We start from the raw sequence: 8,028 nt of genomic DNA, 5'->3' as shown, positions 1-8,028 counted from the left end.
TCTAACTCGTATTGGTCTAATTTTCGTGAATTTATGGCTTTGTTACTCATTTAATTAGGGATTGGAATTGGAAATATGGGGATTTAGGGCTTGGGAATTGGAGAGTGAACTTTGGGGTTTTGGAGGGGCAATTGAGGTCGGATTGTGGTAAATTTGGTATGACTAGACTCGTGAGTGAATGGGCTTTCGGGTTTTGTGACTTTTGTTGGATTTCGAGACATGGGCCCGGGAGGCCGGGTTTGAGTCGATTTCGGATTTTTAGTCTAATTTGATAGTTTTCTTGTGGAATATACCCCTTAACCTATATTAATCGTATTGTATTTCTTGTGTCTAGATTCGGGACGTTTGGAGGCCGATTTGAGAGGCAAAGGCGTCACGGAGTAGGACTTTTCTTGGCTTGAGGTAAGTAACATTTTCAAACTTGGTTCTGAGGGTTCGAGACCCCAAATTATATGCTATGTGATTGGTATTGAGGTGACGCGCATGCCATGTGACGGGCGTGCCGGCGTGCACCGTGAAAATTATGATCTGGTGATTCCATGGCACCGTTTAGTGACTCTATCCTGTTGATATCCATGTTTTCATCAGGTGATAAAGTAGTTGAGTTGTAGATCGTTCTAGATATCATGTTTAGGCTTTGTGCCGGTATTGGTTGGACACTTAGCGGTCGTTTCTTGTTGTCATCTCATTAGTTTCATTTACTATTCCATAATCAGTCATGATCATGTATTTTTATATCATATCTCGGTCTCAGTTATTTATTGATTCATCATATCATTGTTCAGGGTTGTTTTCATGACATTGTGAGCCCGTGGTAAGACTGGAGAGGTTGATGACTGAGTGAGGCTGAGTGCCTGGTTATGAGTGACAGTTATGGGATCGGGCTGCACACCGCAGTGGTTATATTGATGATTATGATAGCGCTTGGGCTGTAGGATCCCCTCCGGAGTCTGTAACACACCCCCAGTGAGTGCGAATGATATTATTGAGAGATGGATTTCCCTGGACATGGATTTGTCCGAAGTACTTGATACCTGGAGATGGATTTTTCCACAGGGTTGGATTGCCCTTTGTCCTTGGTACTGGTGACTTATAGTCAGTGTTGTATATGTTCCGGGATGGATTTCCCTGGGCCAGATTGCCATATACAGTACCTAGTGGTTGAATACTTGAGAGTGGAGCACATGGTGCAATTCATACAGTCTGTGCATTAGTATGTAGAGATAGCTGAGTTTTATACCTTTCACTGGTTTGCTCTGTATTTCCTTTACCTTACCTCGTGTGCAGATCCAGGCGATACCGGTCGTAGCGGCGGTTGCTGATTGAGGATCCTAGAGTTTTGGAGACTATCAAGGTAGTTGCACTGCGTTCGCGGGCCTTGACTCTCCTTCTTTATATTTGTCGTACTTTCAGTTTATATCTCTAGACACTGTAGTAGACTGTATTTCTGATCTAGACGCTCATGTACTCAGTGACACCCTGGTTTTGGGCTGGATTGTATCACTTTGGGATTTTCTTATGTTTCAAACAGTTTTTCTTTAATGTTAAATGCTTCTGTTAATGTTTTCAAACTTATCGTTGTTGGTGTTGGGTTGTTGAGTTGAGGCTCGCCTAATTTCACGATAGGCGCCATTACGATGGTTGATTTTGGGTCGTGACATTTATACAGCAAATTAAACAATATAGTTGGTGGACATGATTGGTGTGAGTTAGCAGTAGTGTACACTCTTGAAGGGGAACCTTGGAGTAACTGGTAAAGTTGCTACCATATGACCAGGTGGTCACGGGTTCAAGCCATGGAAACAGCCTCTTGTAGAAATGCATGGTAAGACTGTGTACGATAGACCTTTGTTGTCTGGCCCTTCTCCGGACCCTGCGCATAGCGGGAGCTTAGTGCACCCGGCTGCCCTTTTTAGCAGTAGTGTACACTCTATTGAAAATCTAATAAGACATGTTATGGGATGGTAGACACATCAGGTCAAGACTTTTAATGCCTATAAATATACTAGTAAGGGTAGTCCGGACTTTTTCCGAGCCCAACATGAACAAAGCTTTACTATTATAAATTGAGGTATAGTGACAATATCCGCAAGGAATGAGCTTGTGTCCAAAAGAGAAATAGAAGATTATAGAGTTATCACATAAATGTTACTCTTTATAAGCCATCTATTTCTGATTTTGTTATTTCATGTCAGTGGAATGCTTTGGATGTACATACCAACAAATACAGAAGCCTTAAGTCATATGGTCTTCCAGCAGTACCTGCTGATATGGATCTGTGCAAGATAGCAACAATTAGAATTTTTATCAACAAAGATGATAAACTATTAAATCAAATCAACTCTAGCAAAAGTGAAATAAAGGTAGCCACTATATAATTAGAAGACATAATTGTAAAATGTGTAGATAAACATTATGTTTAAGCAAGGACTTGACAGACCACCTGTACAATACTCTAAAAACATCGTATAGTATGCTTATGAGCATGGACATAGACAAGTTAGATTAACAATCCTATAACAGAATATTAAGTTTCAAATGACGGTTGAACAAGAAATAAAATATAAAAGATAGTAGTTGTTATTCTTCATGACCATCCAGATGTAGATGTAGCTTATGCTGCATAGCATATATGACATTTTCGGTTTAGAGTACAAGGAAAATGAAATGGAATATACCAGTTCACCAGCTATTATGGTCGTTAATGCATCAGCAGACTACCCAGTAAGTGTAATAATTGCGGCATTACTGAGGGTTAATTCAGAGATGAATCTGAAAATATCAAAACTACCCACAGTCTAACAGCAACAATAGTTTTTTCTATATAAAGAGAACTTATGAGAAACAAATATCCAGTTTTACTATTCAATCAAAATGAGAGAAACCTTGACGGATTTAGAATCTAGCAAGTTCTGACATATAAAAATAACAACAAGGTTTTGTTCGTTGTTTAAATATGCAATTTCATCTTTTCTGTTGTACATAATTTCTATAACTTTTCTGATTAGCCTATTAAAAGATTGATTTCATTGAATGACACTTTACCGTAAAATGTTAAGTTTTTTCTGCTTTGATGGGCTATACATGTATTTTAATTTGCTCCAAGTGCTTTATGTGTTTGTTTGAGGAATGTCATATTTGTGCAGTGTTGTTAACCCCGGGAAAAAGATAGCTACAAGTTCACATGTTTTCCTCTAAAGAAGTTCACATGTTTTAGCACCGGCAGGGATGTCAGTGATTATAACTTTTAATAAGGACAGTGCCAATGTAAATACCAGATGCCAGTGAATATAATAACACAACAATCTTCTCCTACGGGATGCTTCTGCAATCAGCTTTTCCACTAAGGATTCCTCTTTTGTATCTTCTTTATATGTTTGTTCCTTCGGTCAGAAGACATTTCTTCACAAACTTATTACTGTGAGATATCTGCATTTCAAATAGTTCACAGAAATCAAGCCAAAAGTACCTCAGTAGACTTTAAGAAGGAGAGTTTACTGTTTATTCTACTGACAATGGAAAGATAGATGAATTCAATACAGGGCTACGACAAAGTTATTCCATTGCAAAACATACTATCATTTAAAAATTGAATAAATGTGTATTTTGTTTTGGTATGTTAGTTTCATTCTTCGTGTGACGAGTTTAAGACAACTTTTAAAGTGAAAGACTGAAGTTAAAGTAGTAAACTTTTGAAGTGACAACATATATGAAAGTAATAGGTACCATAATTAGACTGTTATTTCCCTAATGTCTTAAACTTATACACCAAATTTAATAATGTAGGAAAACTTTGTCAAAACACAGTATATCGTTTATTCTACTGGAAACTATCAGAATGTTGAGAAATATAGCAGGGGCAAGCATGGAAAAAGTTAGTAAATCTGTGGCAGAATCATAAAGAGCAGTAAATCAGAAGTATTTTTCTTTTTTTAACTGGACCTATGTATATCTGGGCTACACTCTGACTAAGGTTATGTTCTATAGTGAAAACTGGATTCTGTATTAGTAACTATTAGATCTAGAGGTTATTTTAGTGTTTATCTTATCTTTTATCGACGAACTTCGTGTTTCTAAAACTACACAAGATCAATTTACATTTGTAAGAAATCTACAAATTCTTTCGTCGTCAGAATTGTGTAGAAGGTAAATAGTTTATAATTAAAGAAATAAAATTGAAAATACCTCGATAGTAACAGCAGAGCAATTTCTAGGACTGTAGCGAGCTAGGAGCCAACCCTCTCCATATGGACACTTGTTCTCAGGATCGTGCACACATATGTTCTAACTATTTGCACTTAGTAATCATGCCTATAGGAATTTTTATGCAACATGTTCTTCAAATGTTTAAGCAAAAAAGCAGGTTTCCTTTTAACACTGTTTCGTTGAAGCTTTCTGTATAAAGGACATGTGCAAAGTCTTATGATCTCATAGCTAAACTACAATCTCATAGCTTAAACATTCACAGTGAGAAACCGCTGTTCTACATGTGAACTTCCCATCACTGTAAATTTTCCTCTTTACAGTTTGCATCAGATCTGACAATAAACTTTTTGGTGATCTATGGCGTAAAAATCAAATTAAATTTAAGTAGTTTGCCACAGACTGCCAATAGAGTGTTATCCAGCTGTAAAATGTCAAAATTTGCAAGGATCAAACCAATTTTTGCACAAATTACCCATTTGCATGTCAATAAAACAAATCAATTACAAAGCTGGGCGAAGCAATCAGACGACAGTAAACATTCAAAAAACAAAGTGAAATATTAAAGCAAAAAGAAACTTACAGAGGAATTAAAGGCCATAGGAAGAACACAAAACCAGAAAGTCACAAGAACAGAGATGAAACTTCGTCATACGAAAACATAGATCAGTAAACTAAGTTTTGAACTATCGAATTACCTTAGAATAACAAAACTTGAGCGTTGACGTGAGGAGAGAGAAAAAAGATTAACCAAGAGAGCCCAGTGGTGACTGACATCGTGACAAGTTAGCGAAGTAGCTGTGGACTCCACTTCAGATCAGAACACGTCAACAACAAAAACGGGCACAATAGACAATTTAAGCATAACAACGCATGAAATGACCAATTTACTCTCGTGAGAAAGCAAGCATGTTGACGGAGAGCTCTCTGCTATTCCCTTTTCTAAGAAGTAGGAATGTCTAGGATCTCTCACATCTCATAGCCAAACGTTTCACAGTTTTAGAATGTTTCCGCATTGATAATGAACACTACTTTACAAGTATTGTGTCTTTATCTCCCTTATAGTGAACTAGTTTGAAGATTTACCTCATGACAAAGGTGACATGTTCCCTTCATTTTCATGATTTTTGCACTTTGCTTCTGCCATGGCTTTAGCAAAGCTTTTGTCTGAGAGTAACCATTGGATTTGAAGAACTAACAAAGCCAGGAGAACTATCCTTTTGGGATTTAGTTAGAAGAGTCAGTAGATTTTCTTCATGGAAAATAAGCACTCGAAGGTGCAAATTTTGAAATGGAGCGAGAAAATAGTAATGGTACTGAACGCGAAGGATTAAACATGGGCTCTAGCTACAACGTTTTTACTGTAACCTTAACCCTTGTTTTTTTATTTCAAGAAATCTTTCAAACTTGGAATACGTTAAATTAATTAATCCCTTATTTGAAAAATGACTTCCTATATAACAGAGATGTTCTTAATTTTATGGCGAAACACAATCTCATCTCAATATTCTCATTTCATAGCCAAGCATTAAAATAATTCAATATACTTAACTGGACTAAAGTGATGTCAAAAGCATCTTAAGATTTCAACTTACCTGCGGAAACACAATCTACTATGATGCGAAGCAAAGCTCATTTATTCTCAAAATACGTCTCAAAGTAAATAGAAATGCACAAATAAGACAATATCTTCAAACATAGGACACAAATAAGCAACAGAAAATATTCTAAAATGCAACATAGAAACAAAAAACGAAAGAGTTGAGACCAACTTCAACTCTCCGCCACCGCGCATCCCCACACTTCAAGCAAATACCATGTTGATTTATAGAAAACCCTGTGCCTTTTCATTTTCTATCAGCCGCAGCATGGGATGTTAATCTTTATGCAAACCGGAAGAAGAGGGGCACATCTCGTGATCTGATTATCTCTCATCACAATGAGAAATTCGAGGATCGTGTAAAAAATACTATTTACAGGTATAAATTTACTATAGAATTGGGTCTATAAATAAAATGAATCCACTTGGAACAATGATGTGATGTAGATCAGCGGTCAAGCAGGGTCATCTTTGAAGAAGGAACTTAGTTCGATGCTTGGCAGAGGCGAAGCCTTATTCTCTTTTCTTAATCTTTTGAAGTTACAGTTAATAAATACAATTCTAATTCTAGACCCCTAGGTGTAGGAGTAGCAGACTTCTAGTGACTGAATGTCGTATTTTTTTGTTGAATAAGTTCAACATGATAATATATTAAAATTACTAGCTCAGTTTTCCTTTTAAATTAATTATTTGAGAGTTACATTGAAATTGTTCTAATTTTTTTTAATAATAATTTAGGTTACACATTTATAGTTTGTAAATAGTACTTCTATTTTACTTGGTTTAAATTCCTCTTTAATTTATAAAAGTTGTGTACCTTTTTCATCTTCTTTGATATAAATGAAGGTTAGGTTAGTTCGTTAATTTATTTATTTATTGTTTTAGTAAATTGTTTGTTTATTTTGTTTGTATTTTATTTATGGCGTTAATTGCGACATTAGTTGCTATTGTTATTACCTAATTATAAGAGTAAACATAAATATTTAAATTTGTAATTAACAAGGTATGGAAGAATCAGATTGGTATATTATTCCATGTAGTGATGCATATATATACATGTACATCATGTGCTAACTAAGGAAAGAAATAAATGAGATTCCTACAAATCTGCTATTTATATATGGGTTATGTACACTACTAAGAAACCGTCTATGTTCATTGTGTAAAGTGTCTAGGTTCATTCTGTAACACTCCCCCTCAAGCTGGAGCATATATATTGATCATGCCCAACTTGTTACAAAGGTAATCAACTCGAGTGCCATTCAATGCTTTAGTGAACAAATCAACTAGCTGCTCTCCTGTTTTCACGTAGCCAGTGGAAATCAAGTTCTCCTAAATCTTCTCACTAATAAAATGATAGTCAACTTCAATATGTTTGGTTCTTTCATGATACACTGGATTTGAGGCAATATGGAGTGCCATTTGTTTATCACACCGGAGTTTTGATGGAGTAGGATGCTTCAACCTAATTTCAGTTAAAAGGTGATGTATCCACATTATCTCACATGTTGATTGTTCCATAGCTCTATACTCGGATTCTGCATTGGACCTAGATACAATATTTTATTTCTTACTTCTCCATGATACCAAGTTTCCACCAACAAATACACAGTAACCAGTAGTAGATCTTCTATCAATCTTGGATCCAACCCAATATGCATCTGCAAAACAATCAATGCGAGAATGACCGTGTTTGCTGTATAATATGCCAAGTCCAGGAGCTCTTTTTTAAGTAACATAGGATTTGCTACAAAGCCTCCCAATGTTTAACTGTGGGCGCGGACATGAACTGGACTACCATACTCACTGCAAAAGCAATATCTGGATGAATCACAGTGAGATAGTTTAATCTCCCAACTAACCTCCTATATCTATCTGGATCATTAAATGGATCGCCATCATCTTTCATAAGATGCAAATTAGGAACCATTGGAGTACTGCAAGGCTTGGCAGCCAGCTTACCAGTTTCTGCTAGTAAGTCAAGAATATACTTTCTCTGAGATAGAAAAATTCCCTTCTTGATTCTAGTTATTTCTACTCCCAAGAAGTGTTTTAGTTGTCCCAAGTCTTTTGTATGAAACTTAGTATGCAAAAAAGACTTGAAAGAAGAGATTCCTGCATAATCACTCCATGTGATAACAATTCCATCCACATATACAACAAGGAGAATAGATCCAGCTGTTGATTGCTTGTAGAAGACAGAATGATCATATTTTCTCTTTTCA

General features: G+C 36.1%; 1 long non-coding RNA gene across 3 annotated transcripts; it reads right to left on the bottom strand.

Moving 5' to 3' along the window:
* Positions 1-2,042: 2,042 nt before the first annotated feature.
* On the bottom strand, positions 2,043-6,336 carry LOC138908922 (uncharacterized). Of its 3 annotated transcripts, none has more exons than XR_011415335.1 (3): positions 4,186-6,336; positions 3,276-3,429; positions 2,043-2,276 (listed from the first exon to the last, which is right to left on the bottom strand). It is a non-coding gene; the product is annotated as an uncharacterized lncRNA (long non-coding RNA). The 3 variants fall into 3 exon arrangements; XR_011415336.1 differs by having other exon boundaries at positions 4,787-6,335; XR_011415337.1 differs by having other exon boundaries at positions 4,902-6,333.
* Between the last annotated feature and the right edge of the window lie 1,692 nt (positions 6,337-8,028).

The sequence above is a fragment of the Nicotiana tomentosiformis genome, chromosome 4, assembly GCF_000390325.3.
Source record: "Nicotiana tomentosiformis chromosome 4, ASM39032v3, whole genome shotgun sequence".
Classification (NCBI taxonomy): Eukaryota; Viridiplantae; Streptophyta; class Magnoliopsida; order Solanales; family Solanaceae; genus Nicotiana; species Nicotiana tomentosiformis.
This window is presented reverse-complemented; position numbering and strand designations above follow the sequence as displayed.